The 23,342-nt window shown below is 59.8% G+C and overlaps 1 protein-coding gene across 1 annotated transcript in view; it reads left to right on the forward strand.

Moving 5' to 3' along the window:
- LOC139255579 (spectrin beta chain, non-erythrocytic 5-like) overlaps window positions 1-23,342 on the forward strand; it is a gene marked incomplete at its 3' end in the record, with an annotated part of 292,546 nt that overhangs the window by 243,815 nt on the left and 25,389 nt on the right. The window lies entirely within an intron of this gene.

The raw sequence follows: 23,342 nt of genomic DNA on the forward strand, positions 1-23,342 counted from the left end.
GTGTAGGTGCTGGAGGAGGTCACAGAGATAGGGAGGGGTGTGGGGCTGGAGGAGGTTACAGAGATAGGGAGGGGTGTTGGGGCTGGAGGAGGTTACAGAGATAGGGAGGGGTGTAGGGGCTGGAGGTGGTTACAGAGATAGGGAGGGGTGTAGGACTGGAGGTGGCTACAGAGATAGGGAGAGGTGTAGGGCTGGAGGAGGTTACAGAGATAGGGAGGGGTGTAGGTGCTGGAGGAGGTCACAGAGATAGGGAGGGGTGTAGGGGCTTGAGGAGGTTACAGAGATAGGGAGGGGTGTGGGGCTGGAGGAGGTTACAGAGATAGGGAGGGGTGTAGGGGCTGGAGGAGGTTACAGAGATAGGGAGGGGTGTAGGGGCTGGAGGGGGTTACAGAGCTAGGGAAGGTTGTAGGGGCTGGAGGTTACAGAGATAGCGAGGGGTGTAGGGCTGGAGGGGGTTACAGAGATAGGGAGGGGTGTAGGGGCTGGAGGGGGTTACAGAGATAGGGAGGGGTGTAGGGGCTGGAGGGGGTTACAGAGATAGGGAGGGGTGTAGGGCTGGAGGGGGTTACAGAGATAGGGAGGAGTGTGGGGCTGGAGGAGGCTACAGAGATAGAGAGGGGTGTAGGGGCTGGAGGAGGTTACAGAGACAGGGAGGGGTGTGGGGCTGGAGGGGGTTACAGAGATAGGGAGGGATGTAGGGGCTGGAGGGGGTTACAGAGATAGGGAGGGGTGTGGGGCTGGAGGGGGTTACAGAGATAGGGAGGGGTGTAGGGGCTGGAGGAGGTTACAGAGATAGGGAGTGGTGTAGGGGCTGGAGGGAGTTACAGAGATAGGGAGGGGTGTAGGGGCTGGAGAGGGTTACAGAGATAGGGAGGGGTGTGGGGCTGGAGGGGGTTACAGAGATAGGGAGGGGTGTAGGGGCTGGAGGGGGTTACAGAGATAGGGAGGGGTGTAGGGCTGGAGGGGGTTACAGAGATAGGGAGGGGTGTAGGAGCTGGAGGAGGTTACAGAGATAGGGAGGGGTGTAGGGCTGGAGGAGCTTACAGAGATAGGGAGGGGTGTAGAGGCTGGAGGAGGTTACAGAGATAGGGAGGGGTGTAGGGGCTGGGGGAGGTTACAGAGATAGGGAGGGGTGTAGGGGCTGGAGGTTACAGAGATAGGGAGGGGTGTAGGGGCTGGAGGTTACAGAGATAGGGAGGGGTGTAGGGCTGGAGGAGGTTACAGAGATAGGGAGGGGTGTAGGGGCTGGAGGTTACAGAGATAGGGAGGGGTGTAGGGGCTGGAGGAGGTTACAGAGATAGCGAGGGGTGTGGGGCTGGAGGGGGTTACAGAGATAGGGAGGGGTGTGAGGCTGGAGGGGGTTACAGAGATAGGGAGTGGTGTGTGGCTGGAGGGGGTTACAGAGATAGGGAGGGGTGTAGGGGCTGGAGGAGGTTACAGAGATAGGAAGGGGTGTAGGGCTGGTGGAGTTTACAGAGATAGGGAGGGGTGTAGGGCTGGAGGTGGTTACAGAGATAGGGAGGGGTGTAGGGCTGGAGGAGGTTACAGAGATAGGGAGGGGTGTAGGGGCTGGAGGGGGTTACAGAGATAGGGAGGGGTGTAGGGGCTGGAGGAGGTTAGAGATTGGGAGGGGTGTAGGGCTGAAGGGGGTTACAGAGATAGGGAGGGGTGTAGGGCTGGAGGAGGTTACAGAGATAGGGAGGGGTGTAGGGGCTGGAGGAGGTTACAGAGATAGGGAGGGGTGTAGGGGCTGGAGGTTACAGAGATAGGGAGGGGTGTAGGGGCTGGACGGGCTTACAGAGATAGGGAGGGGTGTAGGGGCTGGAGGGGGTTACAGAGATAGGGAGGGGTGTAGGGGCTGGAGGGGGTTACAGAGATAGGGAGGGGTGTAGGGCTGGAGGGGGTTACAGAGATAGGGAGGGGTGTAGGGCTGGAGGGGGTTACAGAGATAGGGAGGGGTGTAGGGGCTGGAGGGGGTTACAGAGATAGGGAGGGGTGTAGGGGCTGGAGGGGGTTACAGAGATAGGGAGGGGTGTAGGGCTGGAGGGGGTTACAGAGATAGGGAGGGGTGCAGGGGCTGGAGGAGGTTACAGAGATAGGGAGGGGTGTGGGGCTGAAGGGGGTTACAGAGATAGGGAGGAGTGTGGGGCTGGAGGAGGCTACAGAGATAGAGAGGGGTGTAGGGGCTGGAGGAGGTTACAGAGCTAGGGAGGGGTGTGGGGCTGGAGGGGGTTACAGAGATAGGGAGGGATGTAGGGGCTGGAGGGGGTTACAGAGATAGGGAGGGGTGTGGGGCTGAAGGGGGTTACAGAGATAGGGAGGGGTGTAGGGGCTGGAGGAGGTTACAGAGATAGGGAGGGGTGTAGGGGCTGGAGGGGGTTGCAGAGATAGGGAGGGTGTGGGGCTGGAGGAGGTTACAGAGATAGGGAGGGGTGTAGGGGCTGGAGGAGTTTACAGAGATAGGGAGGGGTGTGGGGCTGGAGGAGGTTACAGAGATAGGGAGGGGTGTAGGGGCTGGAGGAGGTTACAGAGATAGGGAGGGGTGTAGGGGCTGGAGGGGGTTACAGACATAGGGAGGGGTGTAGAGGCTGGAGGGGGTTACAGAGAGAGGGAGGGGTGTAGGGGCTGGAGGGGGTTACAGAGATAGGGAGGGGTGTAGGGGCTGGAGGGGGTAACAGAGATAGGGAGGGGTGTAGGGCTGGAGGGGGTTACAGAGATAGTGAGGGGTGTAGGGGCTGGAGGAGGTTACAGAGATAGAGAGGGGTGTAGGGGCTGGAGGGGGTTACAGAGATAGGGAGGGGTGTCGGGGCTGGAGGGGGTTACAGAGATAGGGAGGGGTGTAGGGCTGGAGGGGGTTACAGAGATAGGGAGGCGTGTAGGGGCTGGAGGAGGTTACAGAGATAGAGAGGGGTGTAGGGGCTGGAGGAGGTTACAGAGATAGGGAGGGGTGTGGGGCTGGAGGGGGTTACATAGATAGGGAGGAGTGTAGGGGCTGGAGGGGGTTACAGAGATAGGGAGGGGTGTAGGGGCTGGAGGGGGTTACAGAGATAGGGAGGGGTGTAGGGGCTGGAGGAGGTTACAGAGATAGGGAGGGGTGTAGGGCTGGAGGGGGTTACAGAGATAGGGATGGGTGTAGGGGCTGGAGGAGGTTACAGAGATAGGGAGGGGTGTAGGGGCTGGAGGGGGTTACAGAGATAGGGAGGGGTGTAGGGCTGGAGGGGGTTACAGAGATAGGGAGGGTGTGGGGCTGGAGGATTTTACAGAGATAGGGAGGGGTGTAGGGGCTGGAGGAGGTTACAGAGATAGGGAGTGGTGTGGGGCTGGAGGAGGTTAAAGAGATAGGGAGGGGTGTGGGGCTGGAGGAGGTTACAGAGATAGGGAGGGGTGTAGGGCTAGAGGAGGTTACAGAGATAGGGAGGGATGTAGGGGCTGGAGGAGGTTACAGAGATTGGGAGGGGTGTAGGGGCTGGAGGAGGTTACAGAGATAGGGAGGGATCTCGGGGCTGGAGGGGGTTACAGAGATAGGGAGAGGTGTAGGGGCTGGAAGAGGTTACAGAGATTGGGAGGGGTGTAGGGGCTGGAGGAGGTTACAGAGATAGGGAGTGGTGTAGGGCTGGAGGACGTTACAGAGATAGGGAGGATTGTAGGCGCTGGAGGAGGTGACAGAGATAGGAAGGGGTGTAGGGCTGGAGGAGGTTACAGAGATAGGGAGTGGTGTAGGGCTGGAGGAGGTTACAGAGATAGGGAGAGGTGTAGGGCTGGAGGAGGTTACAGAGATTGGAAGGGTGTAGGGGTTGGAGGAAGTTACAGAGATAGGGAGGTGTAGGGGCTGGAGGGGGTTACAGAGATAGGGAGGGGTGTAGGGCTGGAGGAGGTAACAGAGATAGGGAGGGGTGTAGGCGCTGGAGGGGGTTACAGAGATAGGGAGGGGTGTAGGGCTGGAGGGGGTTACAGAGATAGGGAGGGGTGTAGGGCTGGAGGAGGTTACAGAGATAGGGAGAGGTGTAGGGGCTGTAGGAGGTTACAGAGATAGGGAGGGGTGTAGGGCTGGAGGGGGTTACAGAGATAGGAAGAGGTGTAGGGCTGGAGGAGGTTACAGAGATAGGGAGGGGTGTAGGGGCTGGAGGGGGTTACAGAGATAGGGAGGGGTGTAGGGGCTGGAGGGGGTTACAGAGATAGGGAAGGGTGTAGGGGCTGGAGGAGGTTACAGAGATAGGGAGGGGTGTAGGGCTGGAGGAGGTTACAGAGATAGGGAGGGGTGTAGGGGCTGGAGGGGGTTACAGAGATAGGGAGGGGTGTAGGGCTGGAGGGGGTTACAGAGATAGGGAGGGGTGTAGGGGCTGGAGGAAGTTACAGAGAGAGGGAGGTGTAGGGGCTGGAGGAGGTTACAGAGATAGGGAGTGGTGTCGGGCTGGAGGAGGTTACAGAGATAGGGAGGGGTGTGGGGCTGGAGGAGGTTACAGATATAGGGAGGGGTGTAGGGCTGGAGGAGGTTACAGAGATAGGGAGGTGCGTCGGGCTAGAGGAGGTTGCAGAGATAGGGAGGGGTTGTAGGGCTGGAGGAGGTTACAGAGATAGGGAGGAGTAGGGACGGAAGGAGGTTACAGAGATAGGGAGGGGTGTAGTGGCTGGAGGGGGTTACAGAGATAGGGAGGGGTGTAGGGGCTGGAGGGGGTTACAGAGATAGGGAGGGTTGTAGGGGCTGGAGGAGGTTACGGAGATAGGGAGGGGTGTAGGGCTGGAGGAGGTTACAGCGATAGGGAGGGGTGTAGGGGCTGGAGGGGGTTACAGAGATAGGGAGGGGTGTAGGGGCTGGAGGAGGTTACAGCGATAGGGAGGGGTGTAGGGGCTGGAGGAGGTTACAGAGATAGGGAGGGGTGTAGGGGCTGGAGGAGGTTACAGGGATAGGGAGGGGTGTCGGCGCTGGAGGGGGTTACAGAGATAGGGAGGGGTGTAGGGGCTGGAGGAGGTTACAGAGACAGGGAGGGGTGTAGGGCTGGAGGAGGTTTCAGAGATAGGGAGTGGTGTAGGGCTGGAGGAGGTTACAGAGATAGGGAGGGGTGTAGGGCTGGAGAGGGTTACACAGATAGGGAGGGGTGTGGGGCTGGAGGAGGTTACAGAGATAGGGGGGGTGTAGGGGCTGGAGGGGGTTACAGAGATAGGGAGGGTGTGGGGCTGGAGGAGGTTACAGAGATAGGGAGGGGTGTAGGGGCTGGAGGAGGTTACAGAGATAGGGAGGGGTGTAGGGGTTGGAGGGGGTTATAGAGATAGGGAGGGGTGTAGGGGTTGGAGGAGGTTGTAGAGATAGGGAGGGGTGTAGGGGCTGGAGGAGGTTACAGAGATAGGGAGGGGTGTCGGGGCTGGAGGGGGTTACAGAGATAGGGAGGGGTGTAGGGGCTGGAGGAGGTTACAGAGATTGGGAGGGGTGTAGGGGCTGGAGGAGGTTACAGAGATAGGGAGTGGTGTGGGGCTGAAGGAGGTTACAGAGATAGGGAGGGGTGTAGGGGCTGGAGGAGGTTACAGAGATAGGGAGGGGTGTAGGGGCTGGACGAGGTTACAGAGATAGGGAGGGGTGTAGGGGTTGGAGGGGGTTATAGAGATAGGGAGGGGTGTAAAGGCTGGAGGTGGTTACAGAGATAGGGAGAGGTGTAGGGGCTGGAGGAGGTTACTGAGATAGGGAGGGTGTACGGGCTGGAGGGGGTTACAGAGATAGGGAGGGGTGTGGGGGGTTACAGAGATAGGGAGGGGTGTACGACTGGAGGAGGTTACAGAGATAGGGAGGGGTGTAGGGGCTGGAGGAGGTTACAGAGATAGGGAGGGGTGTAGGGCTGGAGGAGGTTACAGAGATAGGGAGGGGTGTAGGGGCTGGAGGAGGTTACAGAGATAGGGAGGGGTGTTGGGGCTGGAGGAGATTACAGAGACAGGGAGGGTTGTAGGGCTGGAGGAGGTGACCGAGATAGGGAGGGGTGTAGGGGCTGGAGGAGGTTACAGAGATAGGGAGGGGTGTAGGGGCTGGAGGAGGTTACAGAGATAGGGAGGGGTGTGGGGCTGGAGGAGGTTACAGAGTTAGGGAGGGGTGTAGGGGCTGGAGAAGGTTACAGAGATAGGGAGGGGTGTAGGTGCTGGAGGAGGTTACCGAGATAGGGAGGGGTGTGGGGCTGGAGAAGGTTACAGAGATAGGGAGGGGTGTAGGTGCTGGAGGAGGTTACAGAGAAAGGGAGGGATGTGGGGCTGGAGGGGGTTACAGAGATAGGGAGGGGTGTGGAGCTGGAGGGGGTTACAGAGATAGGGAGGGATGTAGGGGCTGGAGGGGGTTACATAGATAGGGAGGGGTGTGGGGCTGAAGGGGGTTACAGAGATAGGGAGGGGTGTAGGGGCTGGAGGAGGTTACAGAGATAGGGAGGGGTGTAGGGCTGGAGGTGGTTACAGAGATAGGGAGGGGTGTAGGGCTGGAGGAGGTTACAGAGATAGGGAGGGGTGTAGGGGCTGGAGGGGGTTACAGAGATAGGGAGGGGTGTACGGGCTGGAGGAGGTTAGAGATTGGGAGGGGTGTAGGGCTGAAGGGGGTTACAGAGATAGGGAGGGGTGTAGGGCTGGAGGAGGTTACAGAGATAGGGAGGGGTGTAGGGGCTGGAGGAGGTTACAGAGATAGGGAGGGGTGTAGGGGCTGGAGGTTACAGAGATAGGGAGGGGTGTAGGGGCTGGACGGGCTTACAGAGATAGGGAGGGGTGTAGGGGCTGGAGGGGGTTACAGAGATAGGGAGGCGTGTAGGGGCTGGAGGGGGTTACAGAGATAGGGAGGGGTGTAGGGCTGGAGGGGGTTACAGAGATAGGGAGGGGTGTAGGGCTGGAGGGGGTTACAGAGATAGGGAGGGGTGTAGGGGCTGGAGGAGGTTACAGAGATAGAGAGGGGTGTAGGGGCTGGAGGGGGTTACAGAGATAGGGAGGGGTGTAGGGCTGGAGGGGGTTACAGAGATAGGGAGGGGTGTAGGGGCTGGAGGAGGTTACAGAGATAGAGAGGGGTGTAGGGGCTGGAGGAGGTTACAGAGATAGGGAGGGGTGTGGGGCTGGAGGAGGCTACAGAGATAGAGAGGGGTGTAGGGGCTGGAGGAGGTTACAGAGCTAGGGAGGGGTGTGGGGCTGGATGGGGTTACAGAGATAGGGAGGGGTGTAGGGGCTGGAGGGGGTTACAGAGATAGGGAGGGGTGTGGGGCTGAAGGGGGTTACAGAGATAGGGAGGAGTGTGGGGCTGGAGGAGGCTACAGAGATAGAGAGGGGTGTAGGGGCTGGAGGAGGTTACAGAGCTAGGGAGGGGTGTGAGGCTGGAGGGGGTTACAGAGATAGGGAGGGATGTAGGGGCTGGAGGGGGTTACAGAGATAGGGAGGGGTGTGGGGCTGAAGGGGGTTACAGAGATAGGGAGGGGTGTAGGGGCTGGAGGAGGTTACAGAGATAGGGAGGGGTGTAGGGGCTGGAGGGGGTTACAGAGATAGGGAGGGGTGTAGGGGCTGGAGGGGGTTGCAGAGATAGGGAGGGGTGTAGGGGCTGGAGGGGGTTACAGAGATAGGGAGGGGTGTGGGGCTGGAGGGGGTTACAGAGATAGGGAGGGGTGTAGGGGCTGGAGGGGATTACAGAGATAGGGAGGGGTGTGGGGCTGGAGGGGGTTACAGAGATAGGGAGGGGTGTAGGGGCTGGAGGAGTTTACAGAGATAGGGAGGGGTGTAGGGCTGGAGGAGGTTACAGAGATAGGGAGGGGTGTAGAGGCTGGAGGAGGTTACAGAGATAGGGAGGGGTGTAGGGGCTGGAGGAGGTTAGAGATAGGGAGGTGTGTAGGGGCTGGAGGAGGTTACAGAGATAGGGAGGGGTGTAGGGGCTGGAGGAGGTTACAGAGATAGGGAGGGGTGTAGGGGCTGGAGGGCGTTACCGAGATAGGGAGGGGTGTAGGGCTGAAGGGGGTTACAGAGATCGGGAGGGGTGTAGGGCTGGAGGAGGTTACAGAGATAGGGAGGGGTGTAGGGGCTGGAGGAGGTTACAGAGATAGGGAGGGGTGTAGGGGCTGGAGTTTACAGAGATAGGGAGGGGTGTAGGGGCTGGAGGGGCTTACAGAGATAGGGAGGGGTGTAGCGCTGGAGGGGGTTACAGAGATAGGGAGGGGTGTAAAATCTGGAGGAGGTTACAGAGATAGAGAGGGGTGTCGGGGCTGGAGGGGGTTACAGAGATAGGGAGGGGTGTAGGGCTGGAGGAGGTTACAGAGATAGGGAGGGGTGTAGGGGCTGGAGGGGGTTACAGAGATAGGCAGGGGTGTAGGGGCTGGAGGAGGTTAGAGATTGGGAGGGGTGTAGGGCTGAAGGGGGTTACAGAGATAGGGAGGGGTGTAGGGCTGGAGGAGGTTACAGAGATAGGGAGGGGTGTAGGGGCTGGAGGAGGTTACAGAGATAGGGAGGGGTGTAGGGGCTGGAGGTTACAGAGATAGGGAGGGGTGTAGGGGCTGGACGGGCTTACAGAGATAGGGAGGGGTGTAGGGGCTGGAGGGGGTTACAGAGATAGGGAGGGGTGTAGGGGCTGGAGGGGGTTACAGAGATAGGGAGGGGTGTAGGGCTGGAGGTGGCTACAGAGATAGGGAGGGGTGTAGGGCTGGAGGGGGTTACAGAGATAGGGAGGGGTGTAGGGGCTGGAGGAGGTTACAGAGATAGAGAGGGGTGTAGGGGCTGGAGGGGGTTACAGAGATAGGGAGGGGTGTAGGGCTGGAGGGGGTTACAGAGATAGGGAGGGGTGTAGGGGCTGGAGGAGGTTACAGAGATAGAGAGGGGTGTAGGGGCTGGAGGAGGTTACAGAGATAGGGAGGGGTGTGGGGCTGGAGGAGGCTACAGAGATAGAGAGGGGTGTAGGGGCTGGAGGAGGTTACAGAGCTAGGGAGGGGTGTGGGGCTGGAGGGGGTTACAGAGATAGGGAGGGGTGTAGGGGCTGGAGGGGGTTACAGAGATAGGGAGGGGTGTGGGGCTGAAGGGGGTTGCAGAGATAAGGAGGAGTGTGGGGCTGGAGGAGGCTACAGAGATAGAGAGGGGTGTAGGGGCTGGAGGAGGTTACAGAGCTAGGGAGGGGTGTGAGGCTGGTGGGGGTTACAGAGATAGGGAGGGATGAGAGGCTGGAGGGGGTTACAGAGATAGGGAGGGATGTAGGGGCTGGAGCGGGTTACAGAGATAGGGAGGGGTGTGGGGCTGAAGGGGGTTACAGAGATAGGGAGGGGTGTAGGGGCTGGAGGGGATTACAGAGATAGGGAGGGGTGTGGGGCTGGAGGGGGTTACAGAGATAGAGAGGGGTGTAGGGGCTGGAGGGGGTTACAGAGATAGGGAGGGGTGTAGGGCTGGAGGGGGTTACAGAGATAGGGAGGGGTGTAGGGGCTGGAGGAGGTTACAGAGATAGAGAGGGGTGTAGGGGCTGGAGGAGGTTACAGAGATAGGGAGGGGTGTGGGGCTGGAGGAGGCTACAGAGATAGAGAGGGGTGTAGGGGCTGGAGGAGGTTACAGAGCTAGGGAGGGGTGTGGGGCTGGATGGGGTTACAGAGATAGGGAGGGGTGTAGGGGCTGGAGGGGGTTACAGAGATAGGGAGGGGTGTGGGGCTGAAGGGGGTTACAGAGATAGGGAGGAGTGTGGGGCTGGAGGAGGCTACAGAGATAGAGAGGGGTGTAGGGGCTGGAGGAGGTTACAGAGCTAGGGAGGGGTGTGAGGCTGGAGGGGGTTACAGAGATAGGGAGGGATGTAGGGGCTGGAGGGGGTTACAGAGATAGGGAGGGGTGTGGGGCTGAAGGGGGTTACAGAGATAGGGAGGGGTGTAGGGGCTGGAGGAGGTTACAGAGATAGGGAGGGGTGTGGGGCTGGAGGGGGTTACAGAGATAGGGAGGGGTGTAGGGGCTGGAGGGGATTACAGAGATAGAGAGGGGTGTAGGGGCTGGAGGAGGTTACAGAGATAGAGAGGGGTGTAGGGGCTGGAGGAGGTTACAGAGATAGGGAGGGGTGTGGGGCTGGAGGAGGCTACAGAGATAGAGAGGGGTGTAGGGGCTGGAGGAGGTTACAGAGCTAGGGAGGGGTGTGGGGCTGGAGGGGGTTACAGAGATAGGGAGGGGTGTAGGGGCTGAAGGGGGTTACAGAGATAGGGAGGGGTGTAGGGCTGGAGGAGGTTACAGAGATAGGGAGGGGTGTAGGGGCTGGAGGAGGTTACAGAGATAGGGAGGGGTGTAGGGGCTGGAGGTTACAGAGATAGGGAGGGGTGTAGGGGCTGGACGGGCTTACAGAGATAGGGAGGGGTGTAGGGGCTGGAGGGGGTTACAGAGATAGGGAGGCGTGTAGGGGCTGGAGGGGGTTACAGAGATAGGGAGGGGTGTAGGGCTGGAGGGGGTTACAGAGATAGGGAGGGGTGTAGGGCTGGAGGGGGTTACAGAGATAGGGAGGGGTGTAGGGGCTGGAGGAGGTTACAGAGATAGAGAGGGGTGTAGGGGCTGGAGGGGGTTACAGAGATAGGGAGGGGTGTAGGGCTGGAGGGGGTTACAGAGATAGGGAGGGGTGTAGGGGCTGGAGGAGGTTACAGAGATAGAGAGGGGTGTAGGGGCTGGAGGAGGTTACAGAGATAGGGAGGGGTGTGGGGCTGGAGGAGGCTACAGAGATAGAGAGGGGTGTAGGGGCTGGAGGAGGTTACAGAGCTAGGGAGGGGTGTGGGGCTGGATGGGGTTACAGAGATAGGGAGGGGTGTAGGGGCTGGAGGGGGTTACAGAGATAGGGAGGGGTGTGGGGCTGAAGGGGGTTACAGAGATAGGGAGGAGTGTGGGGCTGGAGGAGGCTACAGAGATAGAGAGGGGTGTAGGGGCTGGAGGAGGTTACAGAGCTAGGGAGGGGTGTGAGGCTGGAGGGGGTTACAGAGATAGGGAGGGATGTAGGGGCTGGAGGGGGTTACAGAGATAGGGAGGGGTGTGGGGCTGAAGGGGGTTACAGAGATAGGGAGGGGTGTAGGGGCTGGAGGAGGTTACAGAGATAGGGAGGGGTGTAGGGGCTGGAGGGGGTTACAGAGATAGGGAGGGGTGTAGGGGCTGGAGGGGGTTGCAGAGATAGGGAGGGGTGTAGGGGCTGGAGGGGGTTACAGAGATAGGGAGGGGTGTGGGGCTGGAGGGGGTTACAGAGATAGGGAGGGGTGTAGGGGCTGGAGGGGATTACAGAGATAGGGAGGGGTGTGGGGCTGGAGGGGGTTACAGAGATAGGGAGGGGTGTAGGGGCTGGAGGAGTTTACAGAGATAGGGAGGGGTGTAGGGCTGGAGGAGGTTACAGAGATAGGGAGGGGTGTAGAGGCTGGAGGAGGTTACAGAGATAGGGAGGGGTGTAGGGGCTGGAGGAGGTTAGAGATAGGGAGGTGTGTAGGGGCTGGAGGAGGTTACAGAGATAGGGAGGGGTGTAGGGGCTGGAGGAGGTTACAGAGATAGGGAGGGGTGTAGGGGCTGGAGGGCGTTACCGAGATAGGGAGGGGTGTAGGGCTGAAGGGGGTTACAGAGATCGGGAGGGGTGTAGGGCTGGAGGAGGTTACAGAGATAGGGAGGGGTGTAGGGGCTGGAGGAGGTTACAGAGATAGGGAGGGGTGTAGGGGCTGGAGTTTACAGAGATAGGGAGGGGTGTAGGGGCTGGAGGGGCTTACAGAGATAGGGAGGGGTGTAGCGCTGGAGGGGGTTACAGAGATAGGGAGGGGTGTAAAATCTGGAGGAGGTTACAGAGATAGAGAGGGGTGTCGGGGCTGGAGGGGGTTACAGAGATAGGGAGGGGTGTAGGGCTGGAGGAGGTTACAGAGATAGGGAGGGGTGTAGGGGCTGGAGGGGGTTACAGAGATAGGCAGGGGTGTAGGGGCTGGAGGAGGTTAGAGATTGGGAGGGGTGTAGGGCTGAAGGGGGTTACAGAGATAGGGAGGGGTGTAGGGCTGGAGGAGGTTACAGAGATAGGGAGGGGTGTAGGGGCTGGAGGAGGTTACAGAGATAGGGAGGGGTGTAGGGGCTGGAGGTTACAGAGATAGGGAGGGGTGTAGGGGCTGGACGGGCTTACAGAGATAGGGAGGGGTGTAGGGGCTGGAGGGGGTTACAGAGATAGGGAGGGGTGTAGGGGCTGGAGGGGGTTACAGAGATAGGGAGGGGTGTAGGGCTGGAGGTGGCTACAGAGATAGGGAGGGGTGTAGGGCTGGAGGGGGTTACAGAGATAGGGAGGGGTGTAGGGGCTGGAGGAGGTTACAGAGATAGAGAGGGGTGTAGGGGCTGGAGGGGGTTACAGAGATAGGGAGGGGTGTAGGGCTGGAGGGGGTTACAGAGATAGGGAGGGGTGTAGGGGCTGGAGGAGGTTACAGAGATAGAGAGGGGTGTAGGGGCTGGAGGAGGTTACAGAGATAGGGAGGGGTGTGGGGCTGGAGGAGGCTACAGAGATAGAGAGGGGTGTAGGGGCTGGAGGAGGTTACAGAGCTAGGGAGGGGTGTGGGGCTGGAGGGGGTTACAGAGATAGGGAGGGGTGTAGGGGCTGGAGGGGGTTACAGAGATAGGGAGGGGTGTGGGGCTGAAGGGGGTTGCAGAGATAAGGAGGAGTGTGGGGCTGGAGGAGGCTACAGAGATAGAGAGGGGTGTAGGGGCTGGAGGAGGTTACAGAGCTAGGGAGGGGTGTGAGGCTGGTGGGGGTTACAGAGATAGGGAGGGATGAGAGGCTGGAGGGGGTTACAGAGATAGGGAGGGATGTAGGGGCTGGAGCGGGTTACAGAGATAGGGAGGGGTGTGGGGCTGAAGGGGGTTACAGAGATAGGGAGGGGTGTAGGGGCTGGAGGGGATTACAGAGATAGGGAGGGGTGTGGGGCTGGAGGGGGTTACAGAGATAGGGAGGGGTGTATGGGCTGGAGGAGTTTACAGAGATAGGGAGGGATGTAGGGGCTGGAGGGGGTTACAGAGATAGGGAGGGGTGTGGGGCTGAAGGGGGTTACAGAGATAGGGAGGGGTGTAGGGGCTGGAGGAGGTTACAGAGATAGGGAGGGGTGTAGGGGCTGGAGGGGGTTGCAGAGATAGGGAGGGGTGTAGGGGCTGGAGGGGGTTACAGAGATAGGGAGGGGTGTGGGGCTGGAGGGGGTTACAGAGATAGGGAGGGGTGTAGGGGCTGGAGGGGATTACAGAGATAGGGAGGGGTGTGGGGCTGGAGGGGGTTACAGAGATAGGGAGGGGTGTAGGGGCTGGAGGAGTTTACAGAGATAGGGAGGGGTGTAGGGCTGGAGGAGGTTACAGAGATAGGGAGGGGTGTAGAGGCTGGAGGAGGTTACAGAGATAGGGAGGGGTGTAGGGGCTGGAGGAGGTTAGAGATAGGGAGGGGTGTAGGGGCTGGAGGGCGTTACCGAGATAGGGAGGGGTGTAGGGCTGAAGGGGGTTACAGAGATCGGGAGGGGTGTAGGGCTGGAGGAGGTTACAGAGATAGGGAGGGGTGTAGGGGCTGGAGGAGGTTACAGAGATAGGGAGGGGTGTAGGGGCTGGAGTTTACAGAGATAGGGAGGGGTGTAGGGGCTGGAGGGGCTTACAGAGATAGAGAGGGGTGTAGGGGCTGGAGGGGGTTACAGAGATAGGGAGGGGTGTAGGGCTGGAGGGGGTTACAGAGATAGGGAGGGGTGTAGGGGCAGGAGGTTACAGAGATAGAGAGGGGTGTAGGGGCTGGAGGAGGTTACAGAGATAGGGAGGGGTGTGGGGCTGGAGGAGGCTACAGAGATAGGGAGGGATGTGAGGCTGGAGGGGGTTGCAGAGATAGGGAGGGATGTAGGGGCTGGAGGGGGTTACAGAGATAGGGAGGGGTGTGGGGCTGAAGGGGGTTACAGAGATAGGGAGGGGTGTAGGGGCTGGAGGAGGTTACAGAGATAGGGAGGGGTGTAGGGGCTGGAGGGGGTTGCAGAGATAGGGAGGGGTGTCGGGGCTGGAGGGGGTTACAGAGATAGGGAGGGGTGTGGGGCTGGAGGGGGTTACAGAGATAGGGAGGGGTGTAGGGGCTGGAGGGGATTACAGAGATAGGGAGGGGTGTGGGGCTGGAGGGGGTTACAGAGATAGGGAGGGGTGTCGGGGCTGGAGGAGTTTACAGAGATAGGGAGGGGTGTAGGGCTGGAGGAGGTTACAGAGCTAGGGAGGGGTGTGAGGCTGGAGGAGGTTACAGAGATAGGGAGGGGTGTAGGGGCTGGAGGAGGTTACAGAGATAGGGAGGGGTGTAGGGGCTGGAGGGCGTTACCGAGATAGGGAGGGGTGTAGGGCTGAAGGGGGTTACAGAGATCGGGAGGGGTTTAGGGCTGGAGGAGGTTACAGAGATAGGGAGGGGTGTAGGGGCTGGAGGAGGTTACAGAGATAGGGAGGGGTGTAGGGGCTGGAGGTTACAGAGATAGGGAGGGGTGTAGGGGCTGGAGGGGCTTACAGAGATAGGGAGGGGTGTAGGGCTGGAGGGGGTTACAGAGATAGGGAGGGGTGTAGGGCTGGAGGGGGTTACAGAGATAGGGAGGGGTGTAGGGGCTGGAGGAGGTTACAGAGATAGAGAGGGGTGTATGGGCTGGAGGAGGTTACAGAGATAGGGAGGGGTGTGGGGCTGGAGGGGGTTACACAGATAGGGAGGAGTGTAGGGGCTGGAGGGGGTTACAGAGATAGGGAGGGGTGTAGGGGCTGTAGGGGGTTACAGAGATAGGGAGGGGTGTAGGGGCTGGAGGAGGTTACAGAGATAGGGAGGGGTGTAGGGCTGGAGGGGGTTACAGAGAAAGGGACGGGTGTAGGGGCTGGAGGAGGTTACAGAGATAGGGAGGGGTGTAGGGGCTGGAGGGGGTTACAGAGATAGGGAGGGGTGTAGGGCTGGAGGGGGTTACAGAGATAGGGAGGGTGTGGGGCTGGAGGAGGTTACAGAGATAGGGAGGGGTGTAGAGGCTGGAGGAGTTTACAGAGATAGGGAGGGGTGTGGGGCTGGAGGAGGTTACAGAGATAGGGAGGGGTGTAGGGGCTGGAGGAGGTTACAGAGATAGGGAGGGGTGTAGGGGCTGGAGGTTACAGAGATAGGGAGGGGTGTCGGGGCTGGAGGGGCTTACAGAGATAGGGAGGGGTGTAGGGGCTGGAGGGGGTTACAGAGATAGTGAGGGGTGTAGGGGCTGGAGGAGGTTACAGAGATAGAGACGGGTGTTGGGGCTGGAGGGGGTTACAGAGATAGGGAGGGGTGTCGGGGCTGGAGGGGGTTACAGAGATAGGGAGGGGTGTAGGGCTGGAGGGGGTTACAGAGATAGGGAGGGGTGTAGGGGCTGGAGGAGGTTACAGAGATAGAGAGGGGTGTAGGGGCTGGAGGAGGTTACAGAGATAGGGAGGGGTGTGGGGCTTGAGGGGGTTACACAGTTAGGGAGGAGTGTAGGGGCTGGAGGGGGTTACAGAGATAGGGATGGGTGTAGGGGCTGGAGGGGGTTACAGAGATAGGGAGGGGTGTAGGGGCTGGAGGAGGTTACAGAGATAGGGAGGGGTGTAGGGCTGGAGGGGGTTACAGAGATAGGGAGGGGTGTAGGGGCTGGAGGAGGTTACAGAGATAGGGAGGGGTGTAGGGGCTGGAGGGGGTTACAGAGATAGGGAGGGGTGTAGGGCTCGAGGGGGTTACAGAGATAGGGAGGGTGTGGGGCTGGAGGAGGTTACAGAGATAGGGAGGGGTGTAGGGCTAGAGGAGGTTACAGAGATAGGGAGGGATGTAGGGGCTGGAGGAGGTTACAGAGATTGGGAGGGGTGTAGGGGCTGGAGGAGGTTACAGAGATAGGGAGGGATCTCGGGGCTGGAGGGGGTTACAGAGATCGGGAGAGGTGCAGGGGCTGGAAGAGGTTACAGAGATTGGGAGGGGTGTAGGCGCTGGAGGAGGTGACAGAGATAGGAAGGGGTGTAGGGCTGGAGGAGGTTACAGAGATTGGGAGGGGTGTAGGGGTTGGAGGAAGTTACAGAGATAGGGAGGTGTAGGGGCTGGAGGGGGTTACAGAGATAGGGAGGGGTGTAGGGCTGGAGGAGGTAACAGAGATAGGGAGGGGTGTAGGCGCTGGAGGGGGTTACAGAGATAGGGAGGGGTGTAGGGCTGGAGGGGGTTACAGAGATAGGGAGGGGTGTAGGGCTGGAGGAGGTTACAGAGATAGGGAGAGGTGTAGGGGCTGTAGGAGGTTACAGAGATAGGGAGGGGTGTAGGGCTGGAGGGGGTTACAGAGATAGGAAGAGGTGTAGGGCTGGAGGAGGTTACAGAGATAGGGAGGGGTGTAGGGGCTGGAGGGGGTTACAGAGATAGGGAGGGGTGCAGGGGCTGGAGGGGGTTACAGAGATAGGGAGGGGTGTAGGGGCTGGAGGAGGTTACAGAGATAGGGAGGGGTGTAGGGCTGGAGGAGGTTACAGAGATAGGGAGGGGTGTAGGGGCTGGAGGGGGTTACAGAGATAGGGAGGGGTGTAGGGCTGGAGGAAGTTACAGAGATAGGGAGGTGTAGGGGCTGGAGGAGGTTACAGAGATAGGGAGTGGTGTCGGGCTGGAGGAGGTTACAGAGATAGGGAGGGGTGTGGGGCTGGAGGAGGTTACAGATATAGGGAGGGGTGTAGGGCTGGAGGAGGTTACAGAGATAGGGAGGTGCGTCGGGCTAGAGGAGGTTGCAGAGATAGGGAGGGGTTGTAGGGCTGGAGGAGGTTACAGAGATAGGGAGGAGTAGGGACGGAAGGAGGTTACAGAGATAGGGAGGGGTGTAGTGGCTGGAGGGGGTTACAGAGATAGGGAGGGGTGTAGGGGCTGGAGGTGGTTACAGAGATAGGGAGGGTTGTAGGGGCTGGAGGAGGTTACGGAGATAGGGAGGGGTGTAGGGCTGGAGGAGGTTACAGCGATAGGGAGGGGTGTAGGGGCTGGAGGGGGTTACAGAGATAGGGAGGGGTGTAGGGGCTGGAGGAGGTTACAGCGATAGGGAGGGGTGTAGGGGCTGGAGGAGGTTACAGAGATAGGGAGGGGTGTCGGGGCTGGAGGGGGTTACAGAGATAGGGAGGGGTGTAGGGGCTGGAGGAGGTTACAGAGACAGGGAGGGGTGTAGGGCTGGAGGAGATTTCAGAGATAGGGAGTGGTGTAGGGCTGGAGGAGGTTACAGAGATAGGGAGGGGTGTAGGGGCTGGAGGAGGTTACAGAGATGGGGGGGGTGTAGGGGCTGGAGGGGGTTACAGAGATAGGGAGGGTGTGGGGCTGGAGGAGGTTACAGAGTTAGGGAGGGGTGTAGGGGCTGGAGGGGGTTACAGAGATAGGGAGGGGTGTGGGGCTGGAGGAGGTTACAGAGATAGGGAGGGGTGTAGGGGTTGGAGGGGGTTATAGAGATAGGGAGGGGTGTAGGGGTTGGAGGATGTTGTAGAGATAGGGAGGGGTGTAGGGGCTGGAGGAGGTTACAGAGATAGGGAGGGGTGTCAGGGCTGGAGGGGGTTACAGAGATAGGGAGGGGTGTAGGGGCTGGAGGGGGTTACAGAGATAGGGAGGGGTGTCGGGGCTGGAGGGGGTTACAGAGATAGGGAGGGGTGTAGGGGCTGGAGGAGGTTACAGAGATAGGGAGAGGTGTAGGGCTGGAGGGGGTTACAGAGATAGGGAGGGGTGTAGGGGCTGGAGGAGGTTACAGAGATAGGGAGGGGTGTAGGGGCTGGAGGAGGTTACAGAGATAGGGAGGGGTGTAGGGGCTGGACGAGGTTACAGAGATAGGGAGGGGTGTAGGGGTTGGAGGGGGTTATAGAGATAGGGAGGGGTGTAAAGGCTGGAGGTGGTTACAGAGATAGGGAGAGGTGTAGGGGCTGGAGGAGGTTACTGAGATAGGGAGGGTGTACGGGCTGGAGGGGGTTACACAGATATGGGGGGGGTGTAGGGGCTGGAGGGGGTTACAGAGATAGGGAGGGGTGTGGGGGGTTACAGAGATAGGGAGGGGTGTACGACTGGAGGAGGTTACAGAGATAGGGAGGGGTGTAGGGCTGGAGGAGGTTACAGAGATAGGGAGGGGTGTAGGACTGGAGGAGGTTACAGAGATAGGGAGGGTTGTGGGACTGGAGGTGGTTACAGAGATCGGGAGGGGTGTAGCGGCTGGAGGGGGTTACAGAGATAGGGAGGGGTGTAGGGGCTGGAGGAGGTTACAGAGATAGGGAGGGGTGTAGGGCTGGAGGAGGTTACAGAGATAGGGAGGGGTGTAGGACTGGAGGGGGTTACAGACATAGGGAGGGGTGTAGGGGCTGGAGGAGGTTACAGAGATAGGGAGGGGTGTAGGGGCTGGAGGAGGTTACAGAGATAGGGAGGGGTGTTGGGGCTGGAGGAGATTACAGAGATAGGGAGGGTTGTAGGGCTGGAGGAGGTTACCGAGATAGGGAGGGGTGTGGGGCTGGAGGAGGTTACAGAGTTAGGGAGGGGTGTAGGGGCTAGAGAAGGTTACAGAGATAGGGGGGGTGTAGGGGCTGGAGGAGGTTACAGAGATAGGGAGGGGTGTAGGGGCTGGAGGAGGTTACAGAGATAGGGAGGGGTGTAGGGGCTGGAGGAGGTTACAGAGATAGGGAGGGGTGTAGGGGCTGGAGGAGGTTACAGAGATAGGGAAGGGTGTAGGGGCTGGAGCGGGTTACAGAGATAGGGAGAGTGTGGGGCTGGAGGAGGTTACAGAGATAGGGAGGGGTGTAGGGGCTGAAGGAGGTTACAGAGATAGGGAGGGGTGTAGGGGCTGGAGGGGGTTACAGAGATAGGGAGGGTGTGGGGCTGGAGGAGGTTACAGAGATAGGGAGGGGTGTAGGGGCTGGAGGAGGTTACAGAGATAGGGAGTGGTGTAGGGGCTGGAGGAGGTTGCAGAGATAGGGAGGGGTGTAGGGGCTGGAGTGGGTTACAGAGATAGGGAGGGGTGTAGGGGCTGGAGGAGGTTACAGACATAGGGAGGGGTGTGGGGCTGGAGGAGGTTACAGAGATAGGGAGGGGTGTATGGGCTGGAGGAGGTTACAGAGATAGGGAGGGGTGTGGGGCTGGAGGAGGTTGCAGAGATAGGGAGGGTTGTGGGGCTGGAGGAGGTTACAGAGATAGGGAGGGGAGTAGGGGCTGGAGGAGGTTACAGAGATAGGGAGGGGTGTAGGGCTGGAGGAGGTTACAGAGATAGGGAGGGGTGAAGGGGCTGGAGGAGGTTACAGAGATAGGGAGGGGTGTAGGACTGGAGGGCGTTGCAGAGATAGGGAGGGGTGTAGGGCTGGAGGAGGTTACAGAGATAGGGAGGTCTGTAGGGGCTGGAGGGTGTTACAGAGATAGGGAGGGTGTCGGGGCTGGAGGAGGTTACAGAGATAGGGAGGGGTGTAGGGCTGGAGGGGGTTACAGAGATAGGGAGGGTGTGGGGCTGGAGGAGGTTACAGAGATAGGGAGGGGTGTAGGGGCTGGAGGAGGTTACAGAGATAGGGAGGGGTGTAGGGGCTGGAGGAGGTTACAGAGATAGGGAGGGGTGTAGGGGCTGGAGGTTACAGAGATAGGGAGGGGTGTAGGGGCTGGAGGGGCTTACAGAGATAGGGAGGGGTGTAGGGCTGGAGGGGGTTACAGAGATAGGGAGGGGTGTAGGGTCTGGAGGAGGTTACAGAGATAGAGAGGGGTGTCGGGGCTGGAGGAGGTTACAGAGATAGGGAGGGCTGTCGGGGCTGGAGGGGGTTACAGAGATAGGGAGGGGTGTAGGGCTGGAGGGGGTTACAGAGATAGGGAGGGGTGTAGGGGCTGGAGGAGGTTACAGAGATAGGGAGGGGTGTAGGGCTGGAGGGGGTTACAGAGAAAGGGAGGGGTGTAGGGGCTGGAGGGGGTTACAGAGATAGGGAGGGGTGTAGGGCTGGAGGGGGTTACAGAGATAGGGAGGGTGTGGGGCTGGAGGAGGTTACAGAGATAGGGAGGGGTGTAGGGGCTGGAGGAGTTTACAGAGATAGGGAGGGGTGTGGGGCTGGAGGAGATTACAGAGATAGGGAGGGGTGTAGGGGCTGGAGGAGGTTACAGAGATAGGGAGGGGTGTAGGGGCTGGAGGTTACAGAGATAGGGAGGGGTGTAGCGGCTGGAGGGGCTTACAGAGATAGGGAGGGGTGTAGGGGCTGGAGGGGGTTACAGAGATAGTGAGGGGTGTTGGGGCTGGAGGAGGTTACAGAGATAGAGAGGGGTGTAGGGGCTGGAGGGGGTTACAGAGATAGGGAGGGGTGTCGGGGCTGGAGGCAGTTACAGAGATAGGGAGGGGTGTAGGGCTGGAGGGGGTTACAGAGATAGGGAGGGGTGTAGGGGCTGGAGGAGGTTACAGAGATAGAGAGGGGTGTAGGGGCTGGAGGAGGTTACAGAGATAGGGAGGGGTGTGGGGCTTGAGGGGGTTACACAGTTAGGGAGGAGTGTAGGGGCTGGAGGGGGTTACAGAGATCGGGAGGGGTGTAGGGGCTGGAGGGGGTTACAGAGATAGGGAGGCGTGTAGGGGCTGGAGGAGGTTACAGAGATAGGGAGGGGTGTAGGGCTGGAGGGGGTTACAGAGATAGGGAGGGGTGTAGGGGCTGGAGGAGGTTACAGAGATAGGGAGGGGTGTAGGGGCTGGAGGGGGTTACAGAGATAGGGAGGGGTGTAGGGCTGGAGGGGGTTACAGAGATAGGGAGGGTGTGGGGCTGGAGGATTTTACAGAGATAGGGAGGGGTGTAGGGGCTGGAGGAGGTTGCAGAGATAGGGAGTGGTGTGGGGCTGGAGGAGGTTACAGAGATAGGGAGGGGTGTGGGGCTGGAGGAGGTTACAGAGATAGGGAGGGGTGTAGGGCTAGAGGAGGTTACAGAGATCGGGAGGGATGTAGGGGCTGGAGGAGGTTACAGAGATTGGGAGGGGTGTAGGGGCTGGAGGAGGTTACAGAGATAGGGAGGGATCTCGGGGCTGGAGGGGGTTACAGAGATCGGGAGAGGTGTAGGGGCTGGAAGAGGTTACAGAGATTGGGAGGGGTGTAGGGGCTGGAGGAGGTTACAGAGATAGGAAGTGGTGTAGGGCTGGAGGACGTTACAGAGATAGGGAGGGGTGTAGGCGCTGGAGGAGGTGACAGAGATAGGAAGGGGTGTAGGGCTGGAGGAGGTTACAGAGATTGGGAGGGGTGTAGGGGTTGGAGGAAGTTACAGAGATAGGGAGGTGTAGGGGCTGGAGGGGGTTACAGAGATAGGGAGGGGTGTAGTGCTGGAGGAGGTAACAGAGATAGGGAGGGGTGTAGGCGCTGGAGGGGGTTACAGAGATAGGGAGGGGTGTAGGGCTGGAGGGGGTTACAGAGATAGGGAGGGGTGTAGGGCTGGAGGAGGTTACAGAGATAGGGAGAGGTGTAGGGGCTGTAGGAGGTTACAGAGATAGGGAGGGGTGTCGGGCTGGAGGGGGTTACAGAGATAGGAAGAGGTGTAGGGCTGGAGGAGGTTACAGAGATAGGGAGGGGTGTAGGGGCTGGAGGGGGTTACAGAGATAGGGAGGGGTGTAGGGGCTGGAGGGGGTTGCAGAGATAGGGAGGGGTGTAGGGGCTGGAGGAGGTTACAGAGATGGGGAGGGGTGTAGGGCTGGAGGAGGTTACAGAGATAGGGAGGGGTGTAGGGGCTGGAGGGGGTTACAGAGATAGGGAGGGGTGTAGGGCTGGAGGGGGTTACAGAGATAGGGAGGGGTGTAGGGTCTGGAGGAAGTTACAGAGATAGGGAGGTGTAGGGGCTGGAGGAGGTTACAGAGATAGGGAGTGGTGTCGGGCTGGAGGAGGTTACAGAGATAGGGAGGGGTGTGGGGCTGGAGGAGGTTACAGATATAGGGAGGGGTGTAGGGCTGGAGGAGGTTACAGAGATAGGGAGGTGCGTCGGGCTGGAGGAGGTTACAGAGATAGGGAGTGGTGTAGGGCTGGAGGAGGTTACAGAGATAGGGAGGGGTGTAGGGCTGGAGAGGGTTACACAGATAGGGAGGGGTGTGGGGCTGGAGGAGGTTACAGAGATAGGGGGGGTGTAGGGGCTGGAGGGGGTTACAGAGATAGGGAGGGTGTGGGGCTGGAGGAGGTTACAGAGATAGGGAGGGGTGTAGGGGCTGGAGGAGGTTACAGAGATAGGGAGGGGTGTCGGGGCTGGAGGGGGTTACAGAGATAGGGAGGGGTGTAGGGGCTGGAGGAGGTTACAGAGATAGGGAGGGGTGTAGGGGCTGGAGGAGGTTACAGAGATAGGGAGGGGTGTAGGGGCTGGAGGAGGTTACAGAGATAGGGAGGGGTGTAGGGGCTGGAGGTGGTTACAGAGATCGGGAGGGGTGTAGGGGCTGGAGGGGGTTACAGAGATAGGGAGGGGTGTAGGGGTTGGAGGAGGTTGTAGAGATAGGGAGGGGTGTAGGGGCTGGAGGAGGTTACAGAGATAGGGAGGGGTGTCGGGGCTGGAGGGGGTTACAGAGATAGGGAGGGGTGTAGGGGCTGGAGGAGGTTACAGAGATAGGGAGGGGTGTAGGGGCTGGAGGAGGTTACAGAGATAGGGAGGGGTGTAGGGGCTGGAGGAGGTTACAGAGATAGGGAGGGGTGTAGGGGCTGGAGGAGGTTACAGAGATAGGGAGGGGTGCAGGGGCTGGAGGTGGTTACAGAGATCGGGAGGGGTGTAGGGGCTGGAGGAGGTTACAGAGATAGGGAGGGGTGTAGGGGCTGAAGGAGGTTACAGAGATAGGGAGGGGTGTAGGGGTTGGAGGGGGTTATAGAGATAGGGAGGGGTGTAAAGGCTGGAGGTGGTTACAGAGATAGGGAGAGGTGTAGGGGCTGGAGGAGGTTACTGAGATAGGGAGGGTGTACGGGCTGGAGGGGGTTACAGAGATATGGGGGGGGTGTAGGGGCTGGAGGGGGTTACAGAGATAGGGAGAGGTGTGGGGGGTTACAGAGATAGGGAGGGGTGTACGACTGGAGGAGGTTACAGAGATAGGGAGGGGTGTAGGGCTGGAGGAGGTTACAGAGATAGGGAGGGGTGTAGGACTGGAGGGGGTGACAGAGATAGGGAGGGGTGTAGGGGCTGGAGGAGGTTACAGAGATAGGGAGGGGTGTAGGGGCTGGAGGAGGTTACAGAGATAGGGAGGGGTGTTGGGGCTGGAGGAGATTACAGAGATAGGGAGGGTTGTAGGGCTGGAGGAGGTTACCGAGATAGGGAGGGGTGTGGGGCTGGAGGAGGTTACAGAGTTAGGGAGGGGTGTAGGGGCTGGAGAAGGTTACAGAGATAGGGGGGGTGTAGGGGCTGGAGGAGGTTACAGAGATAGGGAGGGGTGTAGGGGCTGGAGGAGGTTACAGAGATAGGGAGGGGTGTAGGGGCTGGAGGAGGTTACAGAGATAGGG

This window comes from Pristiophorus japonicus, unplaced genomic scaffold (assembly GCF_044704955.1).
Source record: "Pristiophorus japonicus isolate sPriJap1 unplaced genomic scaffold, sPriJap1.hap1 HAP1_SCAFFOLD_613, whole genome shotgun sequence".
NCBI lineage: Eukaryota > Metazoa > Chordata > Chondrichthyes > Pristiophoridae > Pristiophorus > Pristiophorus japonicus.